A 19,111-nucleotide genomic window follows, 5' to 3' on the forward strand; every position below is an offset into this window, starting at 1 on the left:
TGGAGGTCTGCAGTTGGAGCCCTGTGCCTTGCAGTGGCTCAGCCGCCATCGCCCCTGCAGACAAACTCATTGGCGGACCCCTCTGCTCGCGTGGCCAGAGACTCCTACTGCGGGCGTCTCATCCACCTGGCCCACAGCTCGATTCTGCGCCTCGTCCTGAGGAACCAGGATGCCTCGAGCCTACTCTGTTGGCTGACGCCTGCTGCTGCAGTCAGTAACCCTGCCGACTCGGTGCCATCCTCATCCCACCGGCCGTCCGACGCTTCACGTTGCCTGGCCAGCTGCTGAAGGCGGCACTCTTCCTGACCCTAAACAGCTTACGTCCAGAGGGCACTGACTAGTCTGGCCATCGTCACGATTGTTTTGCTTTGTTGAGCAATAAATGAATGTTTGAACAATGATGTTTCCATGACGATACGTCGAACGGCTACCAGGCACCCAGTCGTCACTCTTACTGCTACTCTGTCTAGGACTGTGAACTACTGGCCTCCTGACTTCTGTCAATCCAGTTCCGCCACCCACCATAGAGGACTGTCACCTCGGCCTCTACGATATCATTTAATATAGGCCCTTTCCTATTATGCCGTTGTGGCAACACCAGTTCTCGTCATATCACTGAAGTTAGGCACTGTCGGGCTCGGATGGTTCAATGGCCGGGTCTGGCGAGCACTGTTGGCAAGCAGGCTACACTCCACTCGTTTGAGGCCAATTGAGGAGCTACTGGACTGAGAAGTAGCCTCTTCGGTCACGGGAGAACAGTGTGGTGACCACATGCCCCTCTATACCCACAACCAGAGGTGCCTACAGGCTGAAGATGACAAGCCGGTCGGTTCAGTACCGTTGGGCCTTATGTAGCCTATTCAGATGGAGTTTCCTATTATGAAAACGATAAATAAGAATATGCTTGTACTTTACAGGGGTGTTGTGGAAAGTAGAATCATTAAATTAGATAATAATTAAAATGAAATGTTGTGAATAACCACACACTGGCACCACTTCAGCTTCACTTTGAGAGAAGTTGTCACAGGATCTTGTTGTGACACCAAGAACACTGTGGGAATACGAATGTTTTTCGGAAGGGTCTTCCTTTAGCAAAACGCAGTTTTGTTTTTTAACCCAAACATGTTTCACTACAGTTGCAGCATCTTCAGTGGGCTTTTATTTTTCATCTGTTAAAGATAAAGAATGTTCTTTACTGTTTGTATACGTGCAACTATTAGTTCTTAAATCGTAATTACAGATATTTGAAAAAAACGCATAAGTTATGAATTCATGCCTTTTTACCACATGGTGTAGTTTTCCTGATGAGTTGTGTTTCTACAGTGACTGTTTTGTTCCACAGTTTCTCATCTACAACCACTTACACCTTAAAGTAGATAAACTGTTTAAGCCAAAATTTCGATTTGAAAATTGTTAGCCGGCCGCGGTGGCCGAGCGGTTCTAGGCGCTTCAGCTACGGTCGCAGGTTCGAATCCTGCCTCGGGCATGGATGTGTGTCATGTCCTTAGGTTAGTTAGGTTTAAGTAGTTCTAAGTTCTACGGGACTGATGACCTCAGAGCCATTTGAAAATTGTTATTTCTATTCCTAAAATTATATATATATATATATATATATATATATATATATATATATATATGTGTGTGTGTGCGTGTGTTTCTACTTTCATAATGTTTCATTTACTTTTTAAAAATATTATGTAAATAGACACACACACACATAGAATTAATTAATTTCAGGCATAGAAATAGCACCGACAATGTATAAATAGCCCAGACAACAAATGTGTCGGTATCACACACGATTTAGTCACTCTGCCTGCAGCTGTCGTTGGCCATGCGACTTGTCAAACTCGATGCACAGTTTGCAGGAGGCATACCGAAACGTGCAGCATATCGAAGCTGCCTATGCCCACACGATATTGACGCCGGCTCTCTCCCGCCTCGCCATCATCGTGAGAACACGTTCTTCATTCTCGACCGCTTCAGCAGCCAATTGACTCGGAAGTCAATACTTCGCCGCCTCCTTCTTCTTTCCAAACGTCTGCGCGTTCAGCCCTCTTGTTTCTTGCAACAAACGACTTGATAATCCGAATCTATGGATGTCATACCTGCACGCTGGACCTGGGTTTTGATCACATTTTCGCCTGGCATTCATAGCTGGTTATGTTAGTGAGCCAGTACTCAGTGCAGTCTTCCTTCGAAACTTCCGTTTGGTACCTGATCGGTACGTGGTGTTTTGACTCGCGCCGCTAGCGGCCGCACTGTCACCGGTGACTTGGGCCACGCCCCCTCGACTTTACGCAACAGCTTCCGCCGCTCACCAGAATGCCCACCGGCTAGCGGTACCTTCAGGACTGCCTTCACAACACTGGTCACATTCAGAAACTACAACAGCTCTGTTTCGACTCGCATGCAACGAACATCCTTATGCAACACGAAAAATATGCCATTCAGCTCAAAATTAGCGAAGCTGAGGAGGAACACCAAGTGGCACCGTCTTGACCAGCTTCGCAGACTGCCTCGACCCGATTCTGACGTACCCTCCGTCTCTCAGCACGACCGGACTCTGAAGCTCTTTAGCCATCTGTGGATCACTTACAACAACGTCACCATCTGCGGATACTAAGGCCAGTATCATGGTTTTTGCTCGTGCTCCCTCTGACGTGTCTTCACGCTATTCTCAAAGACTGCTTTGTGTAGTGCCTTGTTAAGAACAGAATGGTTCATAAGATCATCACTACGCCCAGCCCCCCAGTGCGTCACAGACCGTGCAGACTACCACCGGATCTACCCACGGTCGCTAAGATAGCGGTAGATGAACGCCTACAGGCTGACATCACACGACAGTTCGTGGGCTTCACCTGTCAAATTAGTTCCCAAAACACGGATGTGTCCGATTGTGTGATGCTCGTACTATACTGAACAGCTACCCAGTCCCGAAAATTCAGAATTTCATTCATCATCTGGTGAATGCATCTGTGTTTTGTGTCACTGAGTGCAAGAAAGCATACCTGTAAATCCCTATGTTCCCTGACGATATCCACAAAATGATTATTATCACGTGTTTGGGATTCCCATTACACGCGTCTCATACAAGTTTTCGATGCGCTCTGACAACGGACTTCTGGGCAACGAGAATTGATACTGCCGGAGCCGGCACCTCGAAGATTCATGCGGGCGCCGGGAGCGCTGTTTTGAACATGCCACCAATGAAGGCCGCCGGCTAATGAAGACCACCAGGATGGTGTTATAGGTGGCGGACACCCGGGCACCAATCTCCTAGCCGACATTACTTCCATGTCGCTAGCTGGTGCAAAAGTTTACACCGAGTTGTTGACTGCTAGCTCTACCGGCAAACATATAGTGTACATAGACACACGCCAGGGTCTGGCCTCTGGTTATAGCTAGCCATGGCTGCTACAAGCTGTCAACAGTGTAACCGTTCTTTCACAGAGGTCGAGTAAAACATAATTATTTAAAATGCATTTGTGTCAACTAATCTTTTGCTTGCCTGTCCAGATTCCTACGGCGACAGACCGCTTTGGTCGCTTGCCACCCATTTATCATTAGCAACGAGGGCGTAGTATTAGGATCCTCGGAACACAACGACTACCCACTCGCATCATAAAGTCACCTACGAGCCTTGAATCTAAGTCGACACATCGTTTTACTTCTTCTATCGTCTATTTTTTCATCACTTTCTGGATATTTTTGTCGCGCTTTTGTCGTTTGCGCCGGTAGATATTTCTGTTCCAGATCCGTGCTTGCAATTTTTCAGTCAATTTACTTGTTTGTGCTGCTACATATTGATTTAGCTTCAGTATTTTTTGCTTTGCCACGGCTACCCCACCGCCCAAAGCATGCCTGCCTCGCACTTAGCGGCGCCACAATTGCAAGCGCTTTCGGCACCCACTCCAGTTACGGACGCAGCAAATGACGCAGGTTATTGAGATGATGATGGCAGCCAATGGAAATCACAATGAGACTCCACCAACTAAAGTAGCGTCGCAACTTATGCAGCAATCATCAGTGATTCCGTTTCGCCCATTTGAAGAGGACTAAGAGGACTGAGTTGAGTACTTGGCCCAGTCTGACACCCATCTATCTGCGCACTAATACCAGATAATGTTAAACAATCTTTTTTCTTATCAACGGCCGGTGTGCCAGTGAACAGAACGTGCTGCAAATGATTCCCCACTTCGCGGCCAGATCTTCTGACCTATGAAGAATTAATTCACTCTTTGAATACATACTGTGACGAGAACGTCCATGTGGAGGCTGCCATGTTTAAATTTTTCAGAGTAAAGAAGTACTCAGGACAAACTTATCGACAGTGGGTGACAGACCTATAAGGGCTTACTAGGCAGTGTAAGTTTAAATGTGAGGGTGGCAAGTATTACAGTGATCTTATGATATGTGACGCCATTACTGAGAAAATGACTATAATAGAATAAGGGAACAGATTCTCAAGTATTCAGACTCTTCCTTGCAGCAAGTTTTCCAAATTATTGACGATCGAGGCTCTTTTCATAGTGCCGTAGATAGTTTTCAATCAACAATTCTGTTGTGGCGCCTAGCTATAGCATTGCGCGACCGCGTAAACAGACCGCTTCCAAGTCACACAACGGCCCACTCGGGCTCAGCATAGCCAGCCATGAAGCCTTGCCCACGCTGGTTCTCAGCGCATAAACGTCGCTTATGCCCGCCACGAAACGACTTGTTTTTCATGTGGCAAGAACAGATATGTTCGAGCGAAATGCTTACGGAAAGAGAAGACTCCCTCTAGTGGTACACGCCCACAGAAATCAATCTTTGCTGTAGATGTTGTGTATTCTGAACCAAACTGACCTTGTAGCGTGGAACACAAGTGTGGTGGTTCGCAATTCAAGAAATCAGTAGCTTCTTCTTCGGTGCAACGCCACTCTAACAAACTCTACGTAGACCTTGTGATACCTGGCCAAACTATTCATTTGCAGTTAGATACGCGTGCCTCAGTTTCCTTGCTCAGTCGCAATACTAATGATCTTTTTGGCAAGCCCAAACTGCAGAAATCGCACACTACGCTTAGAGCACACAACAGACAGGACATTCAAGTGCTCCGTTCTTGCAGCCTTCCTGCTGAATATCAGGGCTTGCAGAAAACTGTTACATTTCAGGTTTTGCGTTCAGCGAACAGTGCAAATATATTTGGTCTCGATTTGTTTGATTCTACATTTACATCTACATCCATACTCCGCAAGCCACCTGACGGTGTGTGGCGGAGGGTACCTTGAGTACCTCTATCGATTCTCCCTTCTATTCCAGTCTCGCATTGTTCGTGGAAAGAAGGATTGTCGGTATGCCTCTGTGTGGGCTCTAATCTCTCTGATTTTATCCTCATGGTCTCTTCGCGAGATATACGTAGGAGGGAGCAATATACTGCTTGACTCCTCGATGAAGGTATGTTCTCGAAACTTCAACAGAAGCCTGTACCGAGCTACTGAGCGTCTCTCCTGCAGAGTCTTCCACTGGAGTTTATCTATCATTTCCGTAACGCTTTCGCGATTACTAAATGATCCTGTAACGAAGCGCGCTACTCTCCGTTGGATCTTCTCTATCTCTTCTATCAACCCTATCTGGTACGGATCCCACACTGCTGAGCAGTATTCAAGCAGTGGGCGAACAAGCGTACTGTAACTTACTTCCTTTGTTTTCGGATTGCATTTCCTTAGGATTCTTCCAATGAGTCTCAGTCTGGCATCTGCTTTACCGACGATCAACTTTATATGATCATTCCATTTTAAATCACTCCTAATGCATATTGCCAGATAATTTATGGAATTAACTGCTTCCAGTTGCTGACCTGCTATATTGTATTTAAATGATAAGGGATCTTTCTTTCTGTGTATTCGCAGCACATTCGTGTTGGTTGCCTGTGGTAGACTATGTGTTGTCAGTTACTCCTTTTGATTCACGGATGGCTCCACCACACGTCGCTCCTTTTGCTGCACCATCCACTGCGGCCGGCGCCTACTCCGCCCACTCAGGCAATGCATCACACTAATGACCCAGTTTTTTCAGATCATACAGTGGTTGGAAGCGCTGGGAACGCGGCATCGTCGTAAAGTTGCTTGAAAATTGCACGATTTTGATACGAGGTCCAGGTGGATTGAAGCTTCGCCACCTGAACCAACTTCGCACCTGCAGATTCGTGATCCTGCCCCTGACTCTTTGTTCCCAGATTCATTGCCTGCCCGGATGATGCAGCCTGCACCCCCCTGCGGCTACCTGTGGTCCTGCGTCACCAACACCTAGCCCTGATCTAATGGACCTGGACGCGACACCTCATCTGTCACCAAGCAGGCAGCAGGCAGCAGGCTTCCCCTCCATTCCGCGGTCGGCCACCGCTTCGAGATGCCGTTGCAAAAATGGTTCAAATGGCTCTGAGCACTATGGGACTTAACATCTGAGGTCATCAGTCCCCTAGAACTTAGAACTACTTAAACCTAACTAACCTAAGGACATCACACACATCCATGCCCGAGGCAGGATTCGAACCTGCGTCCGTAGCAGTCACGCGGTTCCGGACTGCGCGCCTAGAACCGCTAGACCACCGCGGCCGGCTCACCACCTTACACCCATGTGTCATTATCAATGGGAGATACGATACTGCGTGAAGAGTTTGACAGAGCACTGAAAGACCTGAGTCGAAACAAGGCCCCGGGAGTACACAACATTCCATTAGAGCTACTGACGGCCTTGGGAGAGCCAGTCCTGACAAATCTCTACCATCTGGTGAGCGAGATGTATGAGACAGGCGAAATACCCTCAGACTTCAAGAAGAATATAATAATTCGAATCCCAAAGAAAGCAGGTGTTGACAGATGTGAAAATTACCGAACTATCAGTTTAATATGTCACGGCTGCAAAATACTAACGCGAATTCTTTACAGACGAATGGAAAAACTGGTAGAAGCCGACCTAGGCGAAGATCAGTTTGGATTCCTCAGAAATTTTGGAACACGTGACGCAATACTGACCTTACGACATATCTTAGAAGCTAGATTAAGGAAAGGCAAACCTACATTTCTGGCATTTGTAGACTTAGTGAAAACTTTTGACAATGTTGACTGGAATACTCTCTTTCGAATTCTAAAGGTGGCAGGGGTCAAATACAGGGAGCGAAAAGCTATTTACAATTTGTACAGAAACCTGATGGCAGTTATAAGAGTCGAGGGGCATGAAAGGGAAGGAGCGGTTGGGAAGGGAGTGAGACAGAGTTGTAGCCTCGAGGGGCATGAAAGGGAAGCAGCGGTTGGGAAGGGAGTGAGACAGGGTTGTAGCCTGTCCCCGATGTTATTCAATCTGTATATTGAGCAAGCAGTAAAGGAAACAAAAGAAAAATTCGGAGTAGGTATTTAAAGTCCATGGAGAAGAAATAAAAACGTTGAGGTTCGCCGATGACATTGTAATTCTGTCAGAGACAGCAAAGGACTTGGAAGAGCTGTTGAACGGGATGGGCAGTGTCTTGAAAGCGAGGATATAAGATGAACATCAACAAAAGCAAAACGAGGATAATGGAATGTAGTCGAATCAAGTCGGGTGATGCTGAGGGAATTAGATTAGGAAATGAGACACTTAAAGTAGTAAAGGAGTTTTGCTATTTGGGGAGCAAAATAACTGATGATGGTCGAAGTAGAGAGGATATCAAATGTAGACTGTCAATGGCAAGGAAAGCGTTTCTGAAGAAGAGAAATTTGGTAACATCGGGTATAGATTAAGCGTGAGGAAGTCGTTTCTGAAAGTATTTGTATGGAGAGTAGCCATGTATGGAAGTGAAACATGGACGATAAATAGTTTGGACAAGAAGAGAATAGAAGCTTTAGAAATGTGGTGCTACAGAAGAGTGCTGAAAATTAGATGGGTTGATGACATAACTAATGAGGAGGTATTGAATAGAATTGGGGAGAAGAGGAGTTGGTGGCACAACTTGACAAGAAGAAGGGACCGTTTGGTAGGACATGTTCTCAGGCATCAAGGGATCACAAATTTAGCATTGGAGGGCAGCGTGGAGGGTAAAAATCGTAGAGGGAGACCAAGAGAAGAATACACTAAGCAGATTCAGAAGGATGTAGGCTGCAGTAAGTACTGGAAGATGAAGAAGCTTGCACAGGATAGAGTAGCATGGAGAGCTGCATCAAACCAGTCTCAGGACTGAAGACAACAACAACAACAACAACAAGGAGGACGTAAAATTAGTCTCCCCAGAACATAACAGCTGCTGACTCGCATCATAACAATTGTCTTTGGCCACGTAGTAAACGCCTCTGGCGTTCACCCTACGCCACAGATCACTGAAATCATTCAGCAACTGCCGTCACTGCAGAATTACCAGAAAGTATGCTGGTTTTTAGCCGTGGTAAATTTTTATCCAAAGCACCGTCAACAGGCAGCTTCTCTTCAGGTGCCACCCACTCAAGTCCTCATCGGCAAGCCCACTACCGGCAGACGTAAACTCACATGGACGTCAGAGATGCAATCGACTTTAGACAAGTCTGGCACTTATCATAAGTTGCACAGTTCACCACCGACGTCTGTCATACGAAAGGCGTGTAAAACGTAGTGAAAGATAACCTCTCATGCATCAACACCGTGTCATCCCACTTCGACTAGTTAAGTTCGCGGAAGCACAACACCAAGGCCAGCAGTTACAGGCTTTTATTCGTGACACCTCCACAAATCTATGGATTGCACTTTGGTCTACTGTTAGCGTCACCAGCCCGATAATCTGTGACGTCTCGCCGAAACGGACGCGCCCTCTTATTCCTCCGTCATTTTTGCAACTTCATCTTCGAACCAGTTACATAATTTGGCAAACCCTGACATATGTCGCCCCCGTTGGCGGACCATTTCATATGGCCTAAGGTGAAGAGGGATTGCAAGCTCTGACCCTGTGCGTGCATTCTGTGCCAAAGGAACAAGTCTCACGTCACACTGAATCGCCCCTGGGCGCTTTGAAGTCCCAAAAGGACGTTTCCAGTATGTGCATGACGATCTTGTGGGACCACTACCCATCTCCGATGGCTGTCTGTACAGCCTTTCCGTAATCGACAGCGTCACTTGATGGGTAGAAGCTGTACTGCTTGAAGATATTACGGCCGAATGCACCGCCAAAGCATTTTTTGTACTTCGGTTTCCCCACGTCAATAATGACTGACGAAGGTTAGCAGTGTGAATTGGCTCTCTTCCTTGACTTGTGTGACATGTTCAGCACCCGTAGATTTACAAATGGTTCAAATGGCTCTGAGCACTATGGGACTTAACATCTGTGGTCATCAGTCCCCTAGAACTTAGAACTAATTAAACCTAACTAACCTAAGGACATCACACACATCCATGCCCGAGGCAGGATTCGAACCTGCGATCGTAGCAGTCGCGCGGTTCCGGACTGAGCGCCTAGAACCGCTAGACCACAGCGGCCGGCGTAGATTTACAGTGACAGAGTATCATCCACAGAGCAATGCGCTCATCGAGTGGTGACACTGCACCTTAAAGACATCTCTCATGTACTACGGTGGACTCTGAACAGAGGCGCTGCTGTGGGTACTCCTGGGAGTGTGTATGACCCACAAAACGCGACCCTGAAGCTTCGCATGCTGAAATTTTGTACGGCAAAGTGCTCTTCTTGCCTGCTGACTGTGTTACAACAACCTTCGACTACACCTCCTGACCTACACGATCTGGTTTCGTGAGTAAAGCGCCCCATCGCCCTCTTCTGTGAATCTCCCCCTCTTACTCACACTGCGCTAAAAGTATTCCTCCGCAAGGGCCTAAAACATTGTCAATTTGTCATGTTACACGACGACACAATCCGACCAGCCTTGCAACCCCTATATTTGGGTCCCTGCAAGGTACTTTGACGGGATGACCATATCTTTGACGTACTGTTACGAGGGAAAACTATGACAGTGTCTGTCAGTCACCTTAAGCTGGCATGGACTCTGCAAGAAGCTTTATCAGCCGATGATCCCCGTAAATAGTCGGATCACCTGTCACTTCAAGAGATCTGTTAAAGATACTCACAATATTGCCATTCTCACCTCCTGTTCCTATGCTAGCAGTCTCACCGTTACAGCTTCCCGCCTGCCCTCTTCGGATCACGAACCCTCTGGCACCATTCAGCCCCGCTGACTTCTCTACCACCGCTTCGAGTTAACACGCCTATATCGCTCCCATATGGCGTCCAGGCATCCTCTATAGCTTCACGTCGCCTCACTGCCTTTCGCACACTACGCATGTTCCCTCACATAGCTCATCACTACCGGAGGGGGATTTAGATGGGAACTCCGCGACAATAAACAAAATCTCTGTGTCGGAATAAACTGACCGCTTATCCGGATACGGGTCGTATTATTGTACTAGGGATGTTTGGAAAGTAAGGTCCGATCGGGTGCGAGCTGGAAACCACAATGAAAATCCGATGAAGCTTCGCGCAGATGTATTGGGCAGTGTTTCTAGTACGACCGTCGATCGCCTCACGTCGCTCTTTTCGGTTCTGAGCGCACAGTGAGCACGTAAAGATACCTGAATGAATAATGTATCCCGCCAAGTACGACGGACTGCTGAGAGATTTCGCCTGATGTCATCCCAACTCACGTAACATAACTGTCATGTGTTTTCTTCTTCATGGAAATTCTCGGCCGCACTCTGCAGGGCAATGATGATGCTCCTGCAGCATTTTCGATGGGAAGTGTTTGCTAAATCACCATACAGCCCGGACTTGGCAGCTCCTGATTTCATCGCTGACCACATGAACTGCTGGCTGCGAAGACAACATTTTGGCACAGACAACAAGCCGAAGATCAGCGTAGGGAACTGGCAGAAAGCACAGACGACTGCATTATATGATAAGGGTATTAGAGGGTTGATACAATGCTAGGACAAATGTCTAAGTCGGAGCGCCTATGTAGAGAAGTAGATGGGAGGTGCAGCTAACTGTTGCAAATAAAACATGTTTGATTTTCACAATGGTTTCCATTTTGTGAGCTATCGGATCTTACTGTCCGAATAGCCCTCGGACATCCTAGATCCCCTCTGTAACAGAACACTACAGAAGTGCCTGGTATCTGTAAATAGATGACATACTTCTCCCGACATTTTATGTACTTAAGAAGTAGCAATAAAATGCGAATCAATTAACAGCCTTCAAAATCTCCCCAATTTGCACTGGACTTAAAAAACGGGATATCTGACACAATTAGCGAACATTTCCTGGCGGAAGGGTTTACTGAGCTGAGGATGAACACAATAAAACAGTTGTTAAACACTAAAAATTATATTTGTTATTGCTAGTTACAGTCTTCAAAAATTTTTGTTACCTTTAATTTTTTGCTAAAAGTCGTTGCATGTTGCAAACTTCAAATTACAATGAAAGCGTAATTCTGCTTTTACCATATCGACACACCTTATTTCTAGCGTCAGGCAATGAATAACTAATGTGACGGAAGACTTTATCCAAATAGGGATTGTTGCATGGAACTGCCATTCCGCTTTTGATAATATTTTATGTTCGGCGCTCCACCTCCTTTTAAAAACGTTTTCCACGAAAACGGGTTTGTGGCTGTAGAAGGTTGTCTTTTTAATTCTTCCAGAGTTTTTTTAGTATACGGTTTTCCTCATATAAACTATCTTGATTAATGTCTGCACCACCCAGCACCTTTGGTGCTTGTACACGTATTTAGGTAAGATACGCATACGAAACAATGCACAATATAAAGTCGAAATGCATCTGCGTTCAACACTGAGCTTCAACTGATTAACTGGTGCGCGGCGTAGGCTTGGGGGCGCGGTTGGCGGCGGCCGAATGCAGAGGAAGACCGACAACGATCAGTCGATGTCACGCATGCAGCACGTGCCGGCTGGCAACAGCGCATCAAATGTTTACTGACTTGATTTTGCAAATAAATAAATAAATTAGTAATATAAAAGGAATTCTAAAAACACCAGACCACTCATAGTTTGGTACTGAATACCGAACACGGGGCTGAAACACCGAACAGTCTGGTAAGAAACCGAACGTCTGGCAACCCAGCTTGGACCAGGGTTGCCTGCTGAATCTTACGTGGCGCATGGACTGCGCCGCATTGAGTTCACTTCAGTTCTTAATTTTGTTACGTTTGCACGGCCAGCTAGTCACCATCCGGTTGCGATTGAGTTTGATGCTTTTGTCGTGGTGTCCTTTTTGTGTGAGCACCCTTGTTGGGTTGTATGCAGTCTGTTAGTCGATCGGTTGCCTGTAGCGTATCATTTGACCTGCACTTAGCTTTTCAGCATGCTCAGAGTAGTCATTTATCTATAAATTCGTGAAACGTTTGAGTCATGCAATAAGTCTCTTGTATTTCGAGATCTGTGACCTACACGTTAACGTTAACTGAAGCAAAGCAAGGACAGTAAAGCTTCTCTGTGTAGTAATTATAGAGTCTCTGAATTATAATCCTATTAGCAAGATTAGTGTATGTGTGGATAATTTGGATAATATGGAATTAATTTCATTGCCACTTTTCTGCTGTGAAATTAGAGGTATTGCTTTCTCCTTTTCTCATATCAATGAATATCGGTAAACTGGATGTATGAGGGGCAGTCAAATGAATACCGAACAGCCGCCCCAGTGGGACCGTGTTATGGTTCCATTCAATAGTAATCAACACACGCTTTAAGACATATAAATATACGACATGATCAATTCTTGTTTCGTAGAAAGCGGCCGACAGCTGACGAATACACTACCGCACCCACTCTCGCATTTCCTCGTCCTACTGGAACCGACGTCCATGTCTTTATTCAGGTCGCTGAAGGTGTTGAAACTCACACGGTGAAAGATCCGGATTGTACGGACGATATTGCAATGTTTCCCATCCAAATCGCTAAAGCGTAGCCTTTGTCCGATTGGCACTGTAGGGGCGGCCGTTATCGTGTTACAGGATGATTCCGTATGACAACGTTCCCAGGGATTTTGACTTTATGGTACGTCGCAGCTCTGCAAAGTGTCTTCATAGCGCTGCACACTAATCGTCATTCCACACTCGTGGAATCGACTAGCAGGGGAATCATCTTGTTGCACGATAACGCCTGGTCCCAAACTGCCAATCGGACGAAGGCTTCGCTTCAGCGATTTGTATTGGGAGAAGCTGCCCGGATGTTTCACCGTGTGATTTTCGCATCTTTGGCGACCTGTAGAAACACATGGCTGGACGTCGGTTCCAGTTGGTCGAAGAAGTGCAAGAGAGAATGCGGTTGTAGATTCCTCAGCTGCCGATCTCGTTCCACGATACACGAACTGACCGTCTCGTCTCCCAGTGGAATAAATGTCTTCATGCGTGTACTGATTACTGTTGAATGGAACCATTCCATTGTCCCGTTTTGGCGTGTGTTCGGTTTTCATTTGACTGCCCCTTATACACAGATGCCGTCCCGATATCTCTGAGGCTACACAGTCCAAATTTCAAAAAGGTAAAAACATTCCACGTGTCGGCATTATGTAACAGCTGATATCCAAATTACCACTTACGCGAAGCAGAGGCAATCGTGTTGCGTACCCAATAACACCCCGTATCATCAAACCAGCTGAGCCCATATGACGCTATGACGACAACGTATGCAGTTTTGCAGTGTTCATTCTCCTCTGAGCCATCACTCACGGATACGTCCATCGTGATGCTGTAAACAGATCGGAAATCGCCTGAAAAGACGTCGAGTCACTCCTGTGTAAAGGACTGGCACGTCAACGGAAGCCATAACTGGTCGCCGGTGGTGCTCAAGACCGCCGACGTGGATATTTGTCATGTTACAAGCAAGCCCAGTTCTTGACTAATGGATCCTACACGGCCGGGCGAATAGTATGTCTGTCTTCTTGGGCTCTAGTCATGTGCTGACACTGAGTTCTTGCACGACGTTGAGTACTGTCCTCTCGAATTTATAGATTCCATATTCGCATGACAGTCGCGGGATCCAAACGTACACGATCAGCAATATCGCAGGAACAAAGTGCAGTATCGAGAGGTCACGATACTCCCCCTTTGAGCCGTGTATCGACTCGTGCTACACCTTGTGTTTAGATTGCATTGGTTTTCCTTTTCTTCCCCTGACATGTTTGTTTGATATGTTGTCTGTCATTAAGTGGCTGCTTGGTTGTCTTTTTCCATCTGCTATCGATATCTGCGTTTTTGTTTCCGGGAAACTGCTATGGAGGAAGTGAGATCTTTGACCGGTTGTAACCTCGTGTGGTGGCACGGAAGTAGGGGTGTTGCGCGCGGAGAATGTGGCGGATACGGGAGGACAGTGTGGCTTTCCAGCGCGAAGCAGGCGTGGTCGGTTGTACCAGGCGCCACGTGATGTATGTCGGTTGTGTGTAACGAGCGGGTCGAGTTGACGGAAGAGCTCACCGCGTGTTGGGTGTATTCAGAATCGCCCCACGAGTAGTTGCTGTTCATTTCGTCTTGGTGGGACGTTAACAAGCTTCTTTAAATCCTCCCTTTCAACACTGGAGTTTAAAAGGAGACACCTAACATGAAGGAGCGGTCACTACCCGTCAACGTTGCAGAGAAGACGTACACTCCGGTGACAGAGCGTGTTGTCGCGTGACCGTGGCGTGTTGGGTACGCTGGCGACGTGTGCGCGGTCGGATGTGTGGATCCTCGCCATCGGAGGTCGTGTACTGCCTGTTCGAGCATGATTGCAAGTTAAGTTCGTGGAAGGTTTAATCATTAAGTAATAATTTTGAGTAACCAGCGTCTCTTCTGCCTTGTGGCCTCCGGCGACCGGGTTTCCTGTCCTTGGCACCGGTTTAATTGAAGACAGTGATCTTTCCTCCTCCTCTCGTTCCTGTCCGATGGGGGGTATAGTTTTGGCAGTTTAATTGTTTCGCCATTCTGTCGTGGGTGATGAGTAAAGTCATGCTTCTTGTTGGTTGATCATGTGGTCGCTCATTCAGGACTGTGTGGTGTAATGTTTCCTTGCACGAGGTTAGCTCTAATTCTGTCAGCAAGTTAAGCCATCTTATAACAAGTTTTCGCTGGCTAAAAGTCGGTGCAGTGACCAGCCTGAGAGTGGCAATTGTGTTTACAGGCGAATTTAAATTGGTCAGTATTCTGTCTAGCCTGAGCATCCCTGGGTGGGTGATTTGTGACCGCCTTACACGGGTCCGTCATATCTGTTATGTTCTAATGATATTCCAGGACACTTTTGTTTAAAAAAATTTTTTAATTCCTCCAAGTTTGTAAATTCCTTTTATTGCCATTAATCGTGTGTTTGCTGAGACCTGTTTAATTTTTTTAATGGCGGTGTTGGTAGCCTCACTACCTCACCGTAATTTATTAACAAAGTTCTGTATTTACCTTAGTAGCCTGTTTACTAATGTTCTTTAATTTTTTTAAAACTGTTGTGTTGCTATAAATTACTTGAGTGCCGTTAGCGGCGTATTTTAAAAGATTGTTTATTGCCGTACTGCTAGCTTCTGTGTTTCATAACAAAAAATTTTAAATTGTTGTATTGCTATAAATTACTTGATTGCCGTTAGCGGCGTGTTTAAAAGGCCATTTATTGCCGTACTGCTAGTTCCTGTAAGATACGAATAAAATATTTGCGAAAATCTCAGCTCGACAGTAAACTACTAGAAATTTGGCCCCGTTTCCCAACTTGTGGTGTGGCTTGTAGTAACCGTAACCACTGTGTGTGTCACGCTGCTGAGTTCCCACACTTCCTAGTAGATATTTTTCCTTCTTACAAGAGGCATAACACGATCTTCTCACAAACAAATCGGCGCAGAAGGTAGGAAATAACACGGGCTCCAACTGCGTTGTCTAAGTCTGAAAGAGTGTAGTACTGAAGGAATTAATTTTTTCTGATACATTCAAAAGCACTTGCTTCGATTTTAAAAGACTGGTAGAAAAAATAACAGTTCAGTGGTATTATGGAAATAAATAATCAGACATACAAATAAATATACTTTCCGACAGTAATTTCAAATATATGCAGAGTGAATTTATGGAAAACTGACTGAGAATTGAGAACAGTATTATGTATATCATTTTTGAGGTATCATCTTACTCATATGAGGAATTCATTTGCCCTCTGTAATATGATGTCATTTTTTCGTGTTTTCAGATAGACAAACCGCTTTCCGTAGTTCACATAATATCTAAGCTTTGTAAATGCTTTACCATTTCTACAAACTCGTTGAATCCGCTTCTGTTCCAGTAATCTCCAAGAAATTAATAGCATTTCTGAAGCTGTAGCTGATTTTAGCGACAGCTTAAGTTGTGGTTATGTCATTCTTTATGAGAAGAGTTTGGTCAACAGGGAGTTTCAGCATTAACTGAAAGACGCTGTTCAAATGTGAGTTGACATTAAGGGTTACATTTTCTGTGGAATGGATCACAATACTGTTGTTAATACAAACGAAGAAGCTAATTTTAAATTTGTTTGTGCAATATGTTGTAAAATATATACTGTTTCCTTAACAACAGTGTGTGTATTTGTGCACTCCTAATTAACCTCAGGTGTTCCATACCACAGCAGTCAGATTTTCATGGACTGATGAATAAACTGGTCCGTATTTGCTGAATTTTCAAGTTCAAAACTTTGACGTTTTAGATACTGAACTGCAGCAGGAAAGTTTTATTTATTCATCCTCCCAAATAAAATTGTTAAGAATTTGGGCAGGTGGCACGAATGGCCATAGAAAAAGCAACTAATCTTTTGACCCTGTAGTGCATTGTGTTGTTCAGAAAGGTTCGAGGGCACGCTCGAAAGTAATGCCTCAGAATTTTTTATGTGAAAACTCTCGGAGCTTCTTAAATAAAACAATCCTTACATTTTTATTCTTCATCTTTATTTCTCAACAGTTACCCGGACGAGCAACACATTTCTCCCAACGAGAGACCAGTTTGTTGATTCTGTCACTATAGAATGTTTGACGTTGTTCACGCAGCCACCACTTCACCTTCGCTTGCAAGGCTTCATCACTATCAAAATGAAGTCCTCGAAGGTGTTCTTTAAGTTTAGCAAACAAATGAAAATCGGCTGGGGGCAAGTTGTGAATGTATGGAGGATGATCGGTGGCAGTGAACGCAAGGCGTCGGATAGTTGGAGCTGACGAAACGTCCGTGTGTGTTCTGGCATCTTCAGGCTGAAGGAGATGGTGCTCCATGTGTGGACGAACTCTTCGAATTCAAAACTCGGCTGGATTACGGTGTTTCCCACACACCATCATAGTTACATTACACACCGTCATCTTACGAGCTACAATGCAGAGTCCTCTAGCGGTAGAGGACTGCAACTCGCGTCAGCGAAACGGGAAAGTTGACCGAGCAATATGCACGATATGTAATACCTAAACGGATACTGATAACAGAATAAAAAAAACGGAGGCGTTACTCTTCAAAACCTGCTCGTAATAATCTGCTACAGGTGGCTATGCTCAAAAGAAATGGTTATGGCTCATTAAGTAAATCACTTGTGCACTGCTTTTTGCTGGTGCAAATTTTGGAGCTATTGACAAATCAATTTTTGTCTCTCTGTTTTTTGGACATAGAGATCACAAAGTGTCTGGTGCAATTTTATTCCACTTTTTAACATTATTCGTTTTTGTACCTGTATTTTCAACTACACTACTGGCCATTAAAATTGCTATATCACGAAGATGACGTGCTACAGACGCGAAATTTAACCGACAGGTAGAAGATACTGTGATATGCATATGATTAGCTTTTCATAGCATACACACAAGGTTGGCGCCGGTGGCGACACCGACAATGTGCCGACATGAGGAAAGTTTCCAACCGATTTCTCATACACAAACAGCATTTGACCGAAGTTGCCTGGTGAAACGTTGTTGTGATGCTTCGTGTAAGGAGGAGAAATGCGTACCATCACGTTTCCGACTTTGATAAAGGTCGGATTGTAGCCTATCGCGATTGCGGTTTATCGCATCGCGACACTGCTGCTCGCTTTGGTCGAGATCCAATGACTGTTAGCAGAATATGGAATCGGTGGGTTCAGGAGGGTAATACGGAACGCCGTGCTGGATCCCAACGGCCTCGTATCACCAGCAGTCGAGATGACAGGCATTTTATCCGTATGGCTGTAATGGATCGTGCAGCCACGTCTCGATCCCTGAGTCAACAGATGGGGACGTTTGAAAGACAACAACCATCTGCACGAACAGTTCGACGACGTTTGCAGCAGCTTGGACTTTCGGCTCGGAGACCATGGCTGCGGTTACCCTTGACGCTGCATCACAAACAGGAGCACCCGCGATGGTGTACTCAAGGACGAACCTGGGTGCACGAATGGCAAAACGTCATTTTTTCGGATGAATTCAGGTTCTGTTTACAGCATCATGATGGTCGCATCCGTGTTTGGCGACATCGCGGTGAATACACATTGGAAGCGTTTATTCGTCATCGCCATACTGGCGTATCACCCGGCGTGATGGTATGGGGTGCCACTGGTTACACGTCTCGGTCACCTCTTGTTCGCATTAACGGCACTTTGAACAGTGGACGTTACATTTCAGATGTGCTACGACCCGTGGCTCTACCCTTCATTCGATCCCTGCGAAACCCTACATTTCAGCACGATAATGCACGACCGCATGTTGCAGCTCCTGTACGGGCCTTTCTGGATACAGAAAATGTTCGACTGCTGCCCTGGCGAGCACATTCTCCAGATCTCTCAGCAATTGAAAACGTCTGGTCAATGGTGGCCGAGCAACCGACTCGTCACAATACGCCAGTCACTACTCTTGATGAACTGTGGTATCGTGTTGAAGCTGCATGGGCAGCTGTACCTGTGCACGCCATCCAGCCTCTGTTTGACTCAATGCCCAGGCGTATCAAGGCCGATATTACGGCCAGAGGTGGTTCTTCTGGGTACTGATTTCTCAGGATCTATACACCCAAACTGCGTGAAAATGTAATCACATGTCAGTTCTAATATAATATATTTGTTCAATGAATACCCGTTTATCATCTGCATTTCTTCTTGGTGTAGCAGCTTCAATGGCCAGTACTGTAGTAACTTTAGAAACGAGGCATATTTTGCAGGCATACGGTAAGGTTGTGTGTTTCAATCT

General features: G+C 45.7%; 1 protein-coding gene across 1 annotated transcript in view; it reads right to left on the reverse strand.

Moving 5' to 3' along the window:
* LOC124555846 (glycoprotein 3-alpha-L-fucosyltransferase A) overlaps positions 1 to 19,111 on the reverse strand; it is a 187,557-nt gene that overhangs the window by 168,146 nt on the left and 300 nt on the right. The window lies entirely within an intron of this gene.

Source organism: Schistocerca americana, chromosome X, assembly GCF_021461395.2.
Source record: "Schistocerca americana isolate TAMUIC-IGC-003095 chromosome X, iqSchAmer2.1, whole genome shotgun sequence".
Classification (NCBI taxonomy): domain Eukaryota; kingdom Metazoa; phylum Arthropoda; class Insecta; order Orthoptera; family Acrididae; genus Schistocerca; species Schistocerca americana.